Here is a 16012-nt window from a genome sequence, read left to right on the forward strand (position 1 = left end):
AGGAATGACTATTTTAAACATGCATTTTCTAAATCAGTGGGCACTTCACATCCTCCGGAAGTTAACAAAAATGACTTTAGACCCTCAAATTCCCACTCAGCACCTCTTGGAGGTGGCTTTTGGAGTTTTCAATAATGGTGACATGGCATTAATACCAGAAAAGGACCAGAGGGCTAAGTTACAGGGTGTGATAATCGTCTCAAATATTGGCTGCCGCTATCTCGAGCTTCCCACAACACCAGACTAGCCAGAAGCCCTTGCTAAGGGCTGACTCCAGATGACAGGTCAGATAAGATCCCATGTTTCAGACATGGCCAGATGGGATATTGGAGCAGAGATTGTCCCAACAAGGGCTCTCCCCCTGGGTCATGCCCTGCTCGTAAAAACAAAGACATCAGATGAGAGACTGTCCTTGTGTCCAGAGAGAGAGAGAAGGTCAAGCACTCACCACCTTGCCCAAGAGTTAAAACCAGAGAAACTGGCATGACAGGGCCCTGAGGCTGGTCCGGCTCCCTTTGACATCTAGATGACTGAGTCCCGGGTTGCCCTGGATGTGGGAGGTAAGTTTGTCAATTTTCTTATTGATACAGGAGCCACTTATTCTGTTCTTTTTCAGCACACTGGCCCTACTTGTCTTTCTAACCATAAAGTTGTTGGCATAGAGGGGAAAACTAAAATGTGCCATCAAGCAATGTCTTTAACCTATAAATATAAAAGTCAGCTGGCTGCTCGTGTTTTTTAGTCCTTCCATCTTGTCCCACTCCATCACTGGGATGAGATTTAACATATAAACTGGGAAGCAGTTACTAAATAAGGAGACAGCTCGTTGTCTTTAACACCTGGAGAGTTAAAACCTTACCCTGATATCCCTCCTAATATCTGGAAGGAAGTAAATCTACAGGTTTGGGATTATGATGTTCCAGGATGGGCTCTGAGAGCCCAACCAATTAAAGTGACTTTAAAGGTCCCAACCACTGTACCGCATAGAAAACAATACCCTTTAATACTTGAGGCCAAGGCCAAGTCACAACCACTTACAGACAAATTTCTTAAACATGGTCAAAGCCTTGTCACTCTCCTTCTAACACTCCAGTTTTTCCAGTAAAAAAGGCAAATGGAGACTATCGAACGGTATACAATTTAGCTATAAATGAAGCAATAGTGCCTATTCATCCCATAGTGCCGAGTCCATACACTATTCTTTTTCTTAAATGTTTATTAATTTATTTTCAGAGAGACAGGGTGGGAAGGGACAGAGAGAAGGGTAGAAAGAGAATCCTAAGCAGGCTCTGCACCGTCAGCGCAGAACCCCATATGGGGCTCGATCTTATGAAGCGTGAGATCGTGATCTGAGCCAAAATCAACAACCAACTGAACCCCCCAGGTGCCCCCATATACTGTTCTCACCCAGGTCCCTGGTGACACCAACTGGCTTACAGTACTGGACTTAGGAGATGCCTTCTTTTGGTTCCCTCTCAGTGACGAAATGCAGCCACTATTTGCCCTTGAATGGGCCTCACCTTCAAGCCCACGGGCTGCTCAATTAACTTGGCCAGTCTTGCCACTGGGATTTAGAGACAGTCCTCACTTCTTTGGGGCTGTGCTTAGTAAAGACCTCCATGATATCTCCCTGCCTCAAGGGACTATAGTACAGTATGTGGATGATGTTCTAATCTGTAGTCCCACAGAGGAAATGTCTGATAACAATTCTATATTTTTATTTAATTTCTTGGCAGACAGAGGGTATTGAATCTCCCCTAAAAAGGTAGAAATACTGAACCAGAAAGTATGATATTTGGAATATGAACTAACACCAGGACCCTGTCTATGGACAGAGAAAAAGGCTATATTAGATCTTGGAATCCCAGCTACGAAAAAACAACTCTGTACTTTCCTAGACATGGCAGGTTTTTGCCACCTATGGATTCCTGGATTTGGGCTCTTGGCCAAACCAGTGCATGATTCAGTTAAGGGCCCTGATGAGGAATCTTTACTCTGGACTAACGCTCAGTGGATGGCCTTTCAAACAATAAAAGCTAGGCTTTCATCAGCCCCAGCTTTGGCTTTACCAAATTTAGAAAAATCTTTCACTTTATACGCAGCAGGAAAACAGGGACAAGCTTTGGGGGTTCTTACCCAGAAATTAGGAAATGAAATAAGACCAGTGGGCTATTTTTCAAAGTCACTTGATAATGTAGCTCAAGGGTGGCCAACTTGTCTCTGAGCAGTGGCTACAACAGCCCTCCTGGTAGAAGGAGCCTCAGAACTTAGTATGGGACAGTCCCTGACTGTGATGACTCCACATCCGGTCCAGAGTGTCTTAGAAACCAAAGGCCACCAATAGGTAATGGGAGGCTGACTTACTATATTCCAGGCTATGCTTTTAGATACATGAAATAATACTTAAAACCTGTCAAATTTTGGGGCGCCTGGGTGGCTCAGTTGGGTGAGCGTCTGACTTCGGCTCAGGCCATGATCTCACAGTTTGTGAGTTTGAGCCCCGCGTCGGGCTCTGTGCTGACAGCTCAGAGCATGGAGCCTGTTTCAGATTCTGTGTCTCTCCATCTCTTGGCCCCTCCCCTGCTCATGCTTTGTGTCTCTCAATAATAGATAAACGATTAAAAATATTAAAAAAAAAAAAAACCTGTCAAATTTTAAACCCAGCTACCCTTATGCCTGGGCCTGACCATCGTACTTCTATGTTGGAACATGACTGCTCAGATTATCAATCTTGTTCATTCTAGCAGATCAGATTTAAAAGATTCCTCTATTGAAAATGCAGATGATAATTAGTTTACTGATGGTAGTAGCTTCATGGGTGAGGGAGAGAGAAAAGCTGGATATGCTATAGTTAGTCTAATTAAGACCATTGAGGCAAAAGCCCTTCCAATAAATACTTCTGCTCAAAAGACTGTATTGATAGCTCTTATCCATGCTCCTGATTGGCAAAAGGCCTAATTAATATTCATACCGACTTCAAATATGTTTTTCTGATGCTGCATACCCATGGAGAAGTCTGGAAGGAAAGAGGACTATTTTCAAGGCATAATTCCCCAATCAAATATGGGCCTGAAATTATTACTCCTCTTGAGGCTGTATACTTACCTAAGGAGGTACCTGTAATTCACCTCAAAGGATATCCAAAGGACATGATCTAAAATCTAAAAGAAACAATTCAGCAGACCATCATGCCAAGCAGGCAGCATGGGATAAACAAATATTTGATCTTATACCAGTCTTAACTCCAATAAAGTCCATAGCTCCAGTCTATTCAGGCCAAGAAATTCATATAGCCGAGGAACAAGGATATTCAAAAAATGCACAGGAGTGAAAAATCTTCATACCCAAGAATAATTGACGGAAAGTAACACAGGGTTTATAAACACCAGGCTATTCATTTGCGCAAAAATGCTTTAAAACATTTAATTAAAAATATATTTAATGGAGTAAACTTCACGGCCTCAGTAAAGCAGTTCTGCCAATCCTGTATTGTTTGTGTGCAGGTAAATCCAGAAGGCACCGTCCGCCCTCCCCCACTTTTAAACCAGTCCAAAGACTTGGATCATACCCAGGAGAGGACTGGAAGCCTGATTTCACACAAATGCCTCCTTGCAAAGGCTGTAAGTTTCTACTAGTGTTTATTGATACCTTCACTGGATGGATCGAGGCCTTTCCATGTGAAACCGAAAGAACCACAGAAGTAACCAAAGTTTTGTTGTGAGAAATTATTCCCACATTTGGCCTTCCACGATCCCTTCAAAGTGACAATGGTCCCTCTTTTACTGCAGAAACAACTCAACAAATAGTGCAAGTTTTAAAAACTAAGTATTTTCTGTGTTCAGTCTGGCATCCACAATCCTCTGGGAAGGTAGAAAAAGCTAACCATACTTTAAAATAACACCTTACCTGGGTGGCTCAGTTGGTTGAGCGTCCGACTTCAGCTCAAGTCATGATCTCGCGGTTTGTGAGTTCGAGCCCCGCACCGGGCTCTGTGCTGACAGCCGGGAGCCTGGAGCCTGCTTCGGATTCTGTGTCCCCTTCTCTCTCTGCCCATCTCCCCGCTTGGGCTCTGTGTCTCTCTGTCTCTCAAAAATAAATAAATAAATGTCAAAAACAGGAATTTAAAATGACACCTTACTAAACTTAGTCTTAGAGACCCAGGAAAATTGGGTTACTCTTTTACCAATAGGACTTCTCAGAGCAAGAACTGCTTCAAAACAACCTCTAGGACTCAACCCTTTTGAGTTATTTTATGGAAAGCCATTTCTTCCAGTGGATCTGTTATTAGGTGAAGATTGTAATGCTTTGTTAAATTATTCACTTGAGGCTAGTTTAATTCACAAATTACTTAATGAGTATACTGATCACATGCTCCCCAAACCTGATTTAACTACAACTGAAAGTCCACCCCATGTAAGTCCTGGAGATATAGTTTATTGAAAGAATTGGAAGTCAAATACAGCTGGAGACTTAAATCTAAAATGGAAAGGTCCATATCGGGTCATATTATGTACTCCCCCTGCAGTAAAATTAGAGGGACACTTCACAGGCTCATATATCTAGAATAAAACCTGTACCTCCTTCACATGAGACCCATGAGCAAACAAATGCACCTCCGATTCTGTGAACCTGTAGAAGATCTCAAACTCCTCTTCAAATGATGATGAAGGTTGTATATTTCCTCTTTGATTTCTGTCCACCTATCTTGGCTGACAATTCCTTTCTACAATGGGCACAACATGATGCTAAACTACAAAATCAAACAGCTAGTTGCGTATGTGGAGTTTTGCCCATGTCAAGTACATCTGGGTTACCCTGGTGGGTTTCCCCTTTACGAGGCACAGATTGGCTCTCTCTCTATTCTTATATTTCAGTGATGATATATAATGATGCAATGTCTTGTGATAAACCTATCACTAATTAGGATGTTTCTTCCTGGTCCATGATCGATAGGATATGGAATTTACCGGGACATAACCAGACTTTTTCATGCCCTCAAACTATTAAAATCTTAACTGATTTTACAAACCCACAAATTGCTGCCTGCCAACAAGTGCCATAGTTATGAAACCCTACTTATCACTATGCTGAGAATGGCATATATCAAATTTGGGATGTATATTTATGGCTCACACCCACGACTGGACAGCTCAGTCAAAAGGCACTTTTATGCTGGGGACAAAGAAATCATACATATGATACCTGGGAAAATAGCCAACATCTGGGCGTTTAGGATGGCTATCATTAGAAACAAGTTCCCAAACCATTGTACTCCAGGCTGCTGACAAGTTTGCTACTGATTGGATAAGGCGACCTGGAATCAGACGGCCAGCTCCAAACAGAACCCACTGGTTATGTGGGACTAACCTATGGCCCTGGCTTCCTCCGGAGTGGATAGGTTGTTGCACCCTAAGTTTTGCCTGGATTCATGGGCGCATTAACAAAACCATCTCTACCCTGACTAATCTTCCCAATTTAAAACAAAGGTGGGGGCACCCGGGTGGCTCAGTTGGTTAAGTGTCCGACATCAGCTCAGGTCACGATCTTGTGGTTTGTGGGTTCGAGCCCCGCCCGCGTTGGGTCTGTGCCGACAGCTCAGAGCCTGGAGCCTGCTTCAGGGTCTGTGTCTCCCTCTCTCTCTGCCCCTCTCCCGCTTGCCCTCTGTCTCTGTTTCTCTCTCTCAAAAATAAATAAAAACATTAAAAAAAATTTAAAAAAGCAACAAAGATGGACACGATCTGGTTTTCAATGGTATGATCATTTGGCATCCATTTTTCTCCATCTATAGGGTTAGAAAGTATAATTTGGCACATGGAAGTCCTCAGTAAATACACCATAAAGGCACTCAGGGATTCACAGAACAGTATCTCCTTACTTAATACTGAAGTTGCACAGAGGAGCAAAGCAGTTCTACAAAATAGAGTGGCTTCAGATGCTCTAACCACAGCACAAGGTGGCACATGGGGCATTATTGAAACAGAATTCTGTGTGCACAACCCAGGTTATCACAGAAATGTCACAGGGTTACTAAAAAATGTGAATATCCAAATTGGGGCTCTACAAAGTCCTTCTCTCTCGTTTTTTAAAAAATTTATTTTTTAAGTGGGGTAGGGGCAGAGAGAGAGGGAGAGAGAGAATCCCACACAGGCTTCACACTGTCAGTGGTGCGAGGGCAGAGCCCCATGTGGGGCTTCAACTCACGAACCGTGAGATCATGACCTGAGCTGACATCGAGAGTCGGACGCTTAACTGACTAAGCCACCCCAAAATCCTTCTCTCTCTTTCAATGATTGGTTATGTTCCTGGCCTGGGGAGGGTTATGGTCAACAATTAGGGATCTTTTCATCGGACTTCTCATTCTTTTTTTTTTCACATTTATTTATTTTTGAGAAACAGAGTCAGACAAAGCATGAGCGGGGGAGGGGGAGAGAGAGAAGGAGACACAGAATCGGAAGCAGGCTCCAGGTTCTGAGCAAGAGGTCAGCACAGAGCCCGATGCGGGGCTCGAACCCACGAACTGTGAGATCATGACCTGAGCCGAGGTCGGATGCTCAACCAACTGAGTCACCCAGGCGCCCCTGGACTTCTCATTCTTATAGCCACACTCATCGTAGTGTGTTGCTTTCTTAATAACTCACTACTTGGTGCCAAGACTCCTTCCCTGCCATAACTTCAAGCTGCAGGTGATCCTTTCCACTCCACACGTGTGGCCCCCCCCCCTGGACTCGCTGCTTCTCCTTTCATAACTCCTACTTACAAAAGCCCCCCACTGACAGTGTTGACCCATAGTTAGGGACATCCCCATGCCCTTATTCAGCAGGAAGAAGTTACAGAAGACAAGACCTTCCACTCTCAGCAACCTTAAAGATTTAGAGGTTAAAATTGTTCAGGGTGGCGAATGATGTGGGGAAACCGAGGCAAGCTGAGGTCAAAGCACAAGCTAACAACCACCTGGGGGAGGGGAGGAACCTGCCAGGTCAGGTGGGATGAGTGTGACATCCCTTGGGCACTCCTGGCTGCCCCAGAACCAAGGAAAGGGAAAAAACTAATGGTTCACTGATAGAGATCCCAGTCATGCAGGACAGAGTCTCCATCAGTTTATAACTATCTTAATGACTACAAGGTAAAAAGCAATCAAAAAAACTTTTTTAATGTTCATTTATTTTTAAGAGAGAGCGAGTGAGCAGGGGAGGGGCCGAGAGAGAGAGGGAGACACAGAATCCGAAGCAGGCTCCAGCCTCCGAGCTGTCAGCACGGAGCCCGACGCAGGGCTCGAACTCACAAACTGTGAGATCATGACCTGAGCTGAAGTCAGACGCTTAATGACTGAGCCAGCTAGGTGCCTCTAAGGTAAAAAGCAATTTTATCCATAGCAAACTTCCAGAAACCTGTAGATTCAACTTCTTGGGACCCTGATGTCATCCTCCCCTCCATAGGATGGAAAATTCGTATATAATCAGTCACTCCTTACACTTACAATGCAGCTCTTTCTGCCCATGGGTCCTGTCCCCGTCCTTTAATAAAACCACTTTTTTCTGCAACAAAGATGTCTCCAGAATTCTTTCTTGGCTGTCGGCTCCGAACCTCAACACTTCAAACCACATCCGACCTATATACGAAAAGTGGTTATTCAGGTGCTGGCTAGGTTGGGGGCATTCACACATAAGATTTGTACGGACATATGACTCCCGGCATACCTCAGGGAGATGAAGGAACCCTCTGAGAGACAGCAGACTGACCCAAGTGCAATGCCACACAAGCGGAACCCTGTGTGCTCAGAGCGGTGCTGCAGCATCTGTGCATTGGTTTGAGGGCACAGTGGATGACAGTGTCGATCTATGTATCTGTTTGGCTGAGGCACTTCTCGCTGCAGATGTTACACTGAATACGCTGCAGAACATTTCTGAAGGATTGGCGGTATACCCTGAAGTAATTGAGCAGTGCGTTCAGCAAGAGCTGCCTTTCATGGCCACGGAGAACGTCATCACAGCCATGGTGAAAGCTGGGGCTAGCTTCCAGGATCGCCACGAGACAGTAAGAGTGCTTTCCTAACAGGCAGCTGCTGCGGTCAAACAGGAAGGAAGCGGGTGACGATGACCTCATAGAGCGAATCCAGGATGGTGCCTCTTTCAGTCCCATTCACTCCCAGTCGGACAATCTACTGGATCCTTCTTTTACAGGTAGTGCATCCCAACAGGTGCAGAGATTCTTAGAAGAGGAGGTTTATCCCCTGCTAAAACCACATGAAGGTGTCATGAAGTTGAAAGCAGAATTACGTCTGTAGAGTTGGAAGAGAATTAAACAAGAAATCTTTGTTGGCTCTGTTAACTTTTGTTGCCGAGTCACGGAAACTTGCTCTATCCAGTGCCTTATTTTACCTCAAGAGCCGTTAACCTGCAATTGATACAGTACTTTTTGTTTGCATGACACATTTCTCAGCATTCACAATGCAGAAATAAACTACGTTAACTTGGACTCTGTTTTCTCTGTGTTTTCGTTTGCCTGTTCTAACAACAACCCAAAAATGATCTATCTGTAACACAGCCCAGTCTCCATCACTTTGGCACATCACAGGGGTAGAAAAGAGTCACACGGCTAGCACCCTTTCATCTAAGGCAGAACTTCATGCCTCCCCAGACCACAAGCCCATTTCCCTCCAGAGATCCAGCCCAGAGCCCAGCTGAACACACAAATAGGCAAGCAGAATGAAGTTGGCCCCAGGCCTCCGCACATCTCACCTCCCCCCATGGCCCTCCAAGTTTCCTGGCTGCACCCTTCTGCCCCCCACTCCCAGGCCAACTCCCAGCCTCTGAGTCACCCGGGAGCTTTCTTTGTGGGATAGTTAACCAGGGTTTCAGTGTTAATATAAAACAATGTCCAGTGAAATCCATTGTTTCCTAAGTGACTCCCCTATTTTAATGACAACTGATGCTGCCTCTGTGCCTTCATACATGATGTCCCCTCTGCCTGGGTGATCCCCAACTCTTCCAGATACTACATTCCTATAGAATCCGTCTGTGCATAAAGAAACCTCTCAAATCCCCATTTTATATTGGGTCCTTTAGGACATGATCTCAGCGCCTGTTATATTTTACAGCATACATTTTATAATCGTACGCTAATTTGTACATTTATATGTCTAATATCGCCTCTCTGGTAGATCGTAAACTTCATGAACTTACTACTAACTCAGTGCAAATGAAAGAATTGTAGGGAGTGTGTGTACGCAGGCTTGGCTTTGGAAAAGAAGGTGGGTGTCCTTCTGAAGCCCTGGGCTCACTTCTGCTCCGTATACCTAAAGGTAGCTTAGTCTGCGACCAGGTCATAAGAAAGGTAATTTTTAAAATTTTAAGTAGCGATACAGTAAAACCTTGCTTTGCAAGTAACTTGTCAGCGAGTGTTCCCCAAGATGAGCAAACGTTTCCAATAAATTTTGACTTGATAAATGAGCGATATCTTGCCATATGAGTAGTGCATCATGCCAAAAGTCACATGACCGCAACTGAGCCAATAATTCTTGAAATTCGCTTTGATAGACAAGTGCTCTGCGTTACAAGCGTGTTTCCGGAGCGAATTATGCTCGCGAACCAAGGTTTTACTGTAGATCCTTGCTACAACAAATAACCGTGTTGTGAACGTGACAGATGTGTGAAGTGTGGAGGCCGCTTTTAGGCAAACAGGCTCGAGCGATGGGATACAGAAAGGGCCTGGTGACCACCTGGCTGAATACAGACAGGCCCTTCCGGCACCTCACCCTGAAATATCCATAGGCTCTAACTGACCAGCCGGCGACTTGCAGCTAGGCACGCTTACCCAAAAAGGGAAATTCTGTACGTCACCATACCTCCTCACTTTCCTTCCTTGAAAGCGGCCCCCACCCTCTGCCTCCTGGCAGACTGCCTCTCCTCTGCTGTCCTGCGACGCCCCCCTGTGGTGTATTCCATAAACTTCTATCTCCTTTGTTCTGCCTCGGGTGAATTCTTTCACCTCCCGTGCCACTGGCATCCACCTGATGGTTGCCCCACATTTGGAGGTCCCCATCGAATTGAGAGACACCATTTAGGCACCACATTAAGGTTGATAATAATTAGGATCTTTAGATGAATGTAAGATACTGTAACCAAAGTGTGATGCCTTCATGTCATGAGCCTAAAACGATTGGAAATAGCAGAGCTTCACAATCAAAAGTTGGTCAGAAAATTTGGGTTTGAATATTTGAACTTTGCTTACTGGTTATGTATCCTTGGGCAAATTACTGTCTCTGTGCCTTGGTTTCTTTATCTATAAAAAAGGAATAGGGGCACCTGGGTGGCTGGGTCGGTTAAGCGGCCGACTTTGGCTCAGGTCATGATCTCGCGGTCCGTGAGTTCGAGCCCCGCGTCGGTCTCTGTGCTGACAGCTCAGAGCCTGGAGCCTGTTTCGGATTCTGTGTCTCCCTCTCTCTCTGAACCGCCCCCCCCCCGCCCCCGTTCATGCTCTATCTCTGTCTCAAAAATAAATAAACGTTAAAAAAAAAAGGAATAAAAAATTCCTTGCCTTCAGAAGGCCAATATAAAGATGAAACAACACATATAAAGTGCTTGGCTCTTAGGGGCTGTTAAAAATAAAAAAAAAATTCAACCAGCAATTTTGAAGATCTAATTGGCTTCCTTGAGCAATTCATGAATTAGGAAGCTTGCTGTCCAGCAAGTAGAGAGGTGCTGGGAGGAATTGTACAAGATGAAAGGGTTTTACAGGAAAGAGGTTGGAGCAAGGAAGCTGATTAGCAAAAGAAAAGAAAGATTTGCTGCATCTTCTTTTGACAGGGAAGGGAAAGGCAGGGTTTATTTGTTTGTTTGTTTGTTTGTTTAAGTGGGACACAGTTGACACAGAATGCTACATTAGTTTCAGGTATACGACATAGTTTTTCAACAAGTCTATGCGATCTGCTATGCACATCACAGGTGTAGTTACCACCTGCCACCAAACAACCTGCTAGAATACTATTGACCATATTCCCTCTGCTGTACCTTTAATCCCCGTGATGTATTCATTCCATGTCTGGAAGAACGTGCCTTCCTCTCCCCCTTTATCCCCTCCCTCTCGCTTCCCGCAACCATCAGTTTGTTCTCAGTATTTGTGGGTCAGGTTCTGCTTTTTGTTTGTTTGTTTATTCATTTGTCTTCTAGGTTCCACATATAAGCGGAATCCTGTGGTATTTGTCTTTCTCTGACTTATCTCACCCAGCACAGTACCGTCTAGGTCCATCTATGTTGCCACAGATGGCAAGATCTCATTTTTGTGTGTGTGATTTGGTAATATTCCATTATATACATCTTTACCAGTTCATCTCTTGATGGACATTGGGGCTGCTTCCATATCTTGGCTATTGCAAATGATGCTGCAATAAACATAGGAGTGCATATATCTCTTCGAATTAGAGTTTTTGTTTTCTTCAGGTAAATATCCAGAAGTGGAATTACTGGATCGTATGGTGGCTTTATTTTTAACTTTTATGAGGAACCTCCATACTGTTTTCGACAGGGACTGCATCGGTTTACGTTCCCACCAGCAGGGTGTGACGGTTTCTTCTCCCCACATCTTCCCCAACACTTGTTATTTCTTGTCTTTTTAATACTAGCCATTCTGACAGGTGTAAGGTAATAGTTCACTGTGGTGATTTCAAGGTGATATTTCATTTGACAGAGTTGGTTGTGTTTTTTGTTTGTTTGTTTACCATGCAGATTGCTTCTAGCACTGATCAGGAAATTTTGAGGTTGACTGTTAAAGGATCACATTCCTGAAATAGGTTGAAACTGTAATTCTTGGTTTGCTGTCCTGGGGAGCCAATGACTCCATTTGGAACTTGTTGTTTCTTTTTTTTTTTAATGGAAGAGCCCTGTACAAGTTTACTATGACCTGTTTAGACACAAAAGCATACTTCAGGGAACAGGTATGGGAAACCCATGGAAATGACAGAACCAAGCAGGTGTCTGTTATTTTGTGATTCTGGCTTAACAAATTAAAAAATTGCAAAGAAAGTTTAGAAGTCAATGTTTATGCTTCAAGAGAATAGTATTTTTTATAACTGTTTCATTTAGTAAAGCCTTAAGAGTTTGAAATACCTGTAATATCCTCTGAATGCATGATTATGCTTATTTTAAACTTTTCTGAAGTAGAGAATATTTCATTGCTGGGATTAGTTTATGAATTTTTTGTCACTAAACACATCTGTAAAGTGATAGACACTTTATGAGTAAGGAATGACCTAAAATACTCTCAAACTTCAATATATTATTCAATGGCTTTTGCAATTACTAATATTGCATGTTTATTAGGCCTTATTGACTTATGGTCTCTATATCTTTTTTTTTTTTTTTTTGAGAGAGAGAGAGCTTGAGCAAAGGGGGAGAGGGGCAGAGGGAGAGGGAGAGAGAGACTTAAGCAGGCTCCACACTCAGCTTGCAGCCCGATGCTAGGCTCAATCCCATGACCCTGGGATCATGACCTGAGTCAAAATCAAGAGTCAAAGGCTCAACCAACTGAGCCACCCAGGCATCCCTCTGTATCTTAAAGAACACAGTGGGAGCACCTGAGTGGCTCAGTCAGTTAAGCATCCAATTCTTGATTTTGGCTCAGGTCATGATCTCACAGTTCGTGGGATTGAATCCTGCATGGGACTCTGTGCTGACAGTGCAGAGCTGCTTGGGATTCTCTCTCTCTCCCTCTCTCTCTGCCCCTTCACTGCCTTGTTTGCTCTCTCTCTCTTGCTCTTCCTCTCTCTCCCTCAAAATAAATACATAGACATTAAAAACAAACAAAAAAAAAGAATACTGTGAAACAGCCTTTCCTAGCTTATTTATTGCAATGAACATCATGGTCATTAGCCACTGTTGGTCCAGGTAACCCCTATTACTTGGGGCTGTTCCTCCACTTTCCTATTCTTCCTGTTTTTTGCTACTCTTGACTACAGTTATAACCCCTTAATGGAATACTTTCCTCTATAGCTTGACAGTTGGTGAAGGAAACTATGCTGGGACATATTCCATATCTGTAGGTGGTGAAAGGGAAAATAAAAGAGAGAAAGGCATTAACTGAAATCAAGCTGTAAAGAAATAGGACATCAAAATACCAGGGATTAAAGTCTCTGACACTGTGGGCTAGCTTAGTGCTTCTGGCCTTGAAAACATACTTCTAAGGAGTGGTCCAGTTCCAATCAATATATGATTATAGAATTGTGGTTCCCGTGTTTCTTGATGAAGGATCTCCAAAAAAGAATATTTTTTAGCATTCTCCTTCCAAACTATAGATTCGCAGTTCTCAACTTTTTCTCTATGTCGTGGTGAGGTGGTGGGGGAAGAGGGCCAGAGAGAAGGTTTCCTAGAAAAGGAATCAGCAGAGTCTAGTGAAATCAGAGCATTAGAAGCAAACTTATGAGTTCTAGCCCGGCTCTGTGACTGAGCATGGGGTGGCTGAAGGAAGCTGGCTTAATGTTTTGAGGCTGTACTTTTTGCGTCTACTTTTTTGCGTCTACCCAACTCACTGGGTGGGGAGGAATAGAGAGGGATACTGCCTTTTGTGATAAGTGTGATGCTGAGTTTTGAAATATTCAAAGTGAAAGGAAAATGTAAAGTTCCATCTCTTGCTCCCCGTGTCAGCCTGGACAGAAGCCCTCACGCGACCTCATCTGTTGGCGTGACTCACTTTCCTGACTCTACCCTTGCTTCTTCCATCTCCAACAGATTGCCACCAAACGAATGCTTTTCCTGAGAGTCTGATTAAATCACGGCTCTGCCCCACATTGCAATGGTACCCTCCACAGAATGAGTTTAAATGTCTCTGCAAAACATTTTTTTAATTCCCCAAATATTTACCCTGTTCCTAATATGGACCAGGCATTGCACAAAGCACTAGGGATTCAATGAGAAATATGGCACAGCCCTAATCACAGAGGAACTTGTAGACTAATGAGGAGAAAGCAGACAATTTCTGTCTTGGTCTGTTCAGGCCGCCATAACAAAGTACGGCACGGTTGGTGGCTTATGAACAACAGACATTTATTTCTCACCGTTCTGGAGGTTGGAAGTCCAGTTTCAGGGTGCTGGCACCTGGTCAGCTTGCAGACTTCTTACTGTATCTTCACATGGCAGCAGGGACTAGGGAGCGCTGTGGGATCTCTTCTAGAAGGGCTCCACACTCATGACCTCATCACCTCCAAAGACTCCACCTCCTAACACCATCACATTGGGGGCTAGGATTTAATATATGAATTTGGGGGGAACACTAACATTCATGCTATAGCAATTTCTTCATTTACTTTTTCAATGACACTGGCTTATTTAAAAAATCATTCACCTGATCAACATATATTTGAGTGTCTGTTTTTTTTTAGATGTGAAATTTTTTGTCAAATTGGTTTCCATTGAGTGTCTATGAAACGATAGGACTAGGACTTGGGGTAACAGTGGTGGATGAAATTAAATATTCACCCTCTTAGTGCTCTCATTCTGGCTTAGATGACTCCTAAAAATACTACATCTCAGAACTATAGAAAGGAAAATGCAAAAATTAACTTTCCTACCCTATATCTTTCATTTCTACTTCCCAAAGGTAATCATCATTAATGACTTTTTGTGTTTCCAAGATGTTCTATGCTTATGCCAAATGCAGGACTATTTTATTTTTAAGCAAATGGATCAAGCTCTAACTCTACACAATGTATTTAACTGAGTCGTATTTAACACCATTGCAATAGGTATGTGTCTTACAATCAATATCATCTTATATTTCTGATGGACAGAATATTTTTCTTCTATTCTTTTCTTTTCGGTACATAAAATCAGGGTGAGTCTTAGGGTTGAGTCAATAAAACATGGTATTTTAATAGTACAGGACTTGACTACAAGAATACAATACTGAGCCAGTCAGGATTGCATTAATTACATTAGACTACGAGTAACAGAGATTAAAAACAATAGCTAAAAAAGGAATGTAATTTTTCCTTACCTAATAAGAAGTTCAGGAGTTGAGAATGCAGAGTATATGCATGGCTTTAATAACCCCCCAGGGTTCAAACTCCTTTTGTCTTTCTGCTTCTCATGGCGGTCACACTTGGTGGCTCTTTTCTTCCCAATAGAGTGACCACATTCCAGGCAGGAAGAAAGAGGTCATCTGCCTCTAACCACTCAATATGCAGCAGTGGAGAAGGAACAGGTAAACGTAATAAACAAAAACTACCATTCAGGAAAGGGGACGATGGGAAACATGTGGTGGTCACCGGTCCATAGCTATCATCAAATTCTGCTTGGCAGACGTGGTGAGGACTCTGGGCCTTAGCACAGGGGAAGCTCATTGGTTAGCAAGCTGGCAACTCCCGAGTCTGCTTTCTGGGAGAATCTTCCTTGTGCATTGTCCTCTGTGGACCTCGATCTTTCCTCTCCGAGGTGAGGATTATAATGGATGCACTTCTAGGAGTTTGCCCAGCTTTTGAAACCCACTTATTTTGGTGGCAGTTTGAGTGCACTGAGATTATTCTAGCACCTAAAAGCTTTTACAGGCCAGGTTTAGGGCACCTTTGACCACTTTATTCTATCTAGATTTTGCAAGCCTGCTGTCTGTTTGCTTCCAGTCATTTCCACACATCAGAAACAACAGCCAAAGATCTTGTGAAGACATACTTTTTACATGTGACAATTCTGACCTTTTCCCCACTGGCTTCTGTGCTACCTTTTCAGATGGCTCCTGCTGTGAGGAAATTTGAGAAAATGGCAAATTCGATCACACCAGAAGCTTTCTGCTCTTTTATGAAAGTAGCACTGATTTTCTCTCCTAAGCCTGTACTTATAATGCCTTCTGTTTGAAGTAGGGTAGCAGTTGGCTTTCTTAACTCTGCAAGGCTACAAACTATGGAACTGTGGTAGGCTGTGCTGTCCCAGAATGGGTGCATTATCCCCAATCCCCCATGTTCTTCTTACAATCTTACTGTGACACTCCTATTGAATGATGGGTTCTAAGCTCCTTCCTTAAGCATCCC

General features: G+C 43.5%; 1 long non-coding RNA gene and 1 pseudogene across 2 annotated transcripts; one reads left to right on the forward strand and one right to left on the reverse strand.

Moving 5' to 3' along the window:
• Positions 1 to 4739: 4739 nt before the first annotated feature.
• On the forward strand, positions 4740 to 10070 carry LOC106966228 (adenylosuccinate lyase-like; annotated as a pseudogene).
• Positions 10071 to 12606: 2536 nt separating this feature from the next.
• On the reverse strand, positions 12607 to 15673 carry LOC128313059 (uncharacterized). 2 transcript variants are annotated; one of them, XR_008293212.1, is made up of 3 exons: positions 14986 to 15673; positions 14048 to 14230; positions 12607 to 13359 (listed from the first exon to the last, which is right to left on the reverse strand). It is a non-coding gene; the product is annotated as an uncharacterized LOC128313059 (long non-coding RNA). The 2 variants fall into 2 exon arrangements; XR_008293211.1 differs by having other exon boundaries at positions 14048 to 14209; positions 14986 to 15669.
• Between the last annotated feature and the right edge of the window lie 339 nt (positions 15674 to 16012).

This window comes from Acinonyx jubatus, chromosome E4, assembly GCF_027475565.1.
Source record: "Acinonyx jubatus isolate Ajub_Pintada_27869175 chromosome E4, VMU_Ajub_asm_v1.0, whole genome shotgun sequence".
Lineage (NCBI taxonomy): Eukaryota > Metazoa > Chordata > Mammalia > Carnivora > Felidae > Acinonyx > Acinonyx jubatus.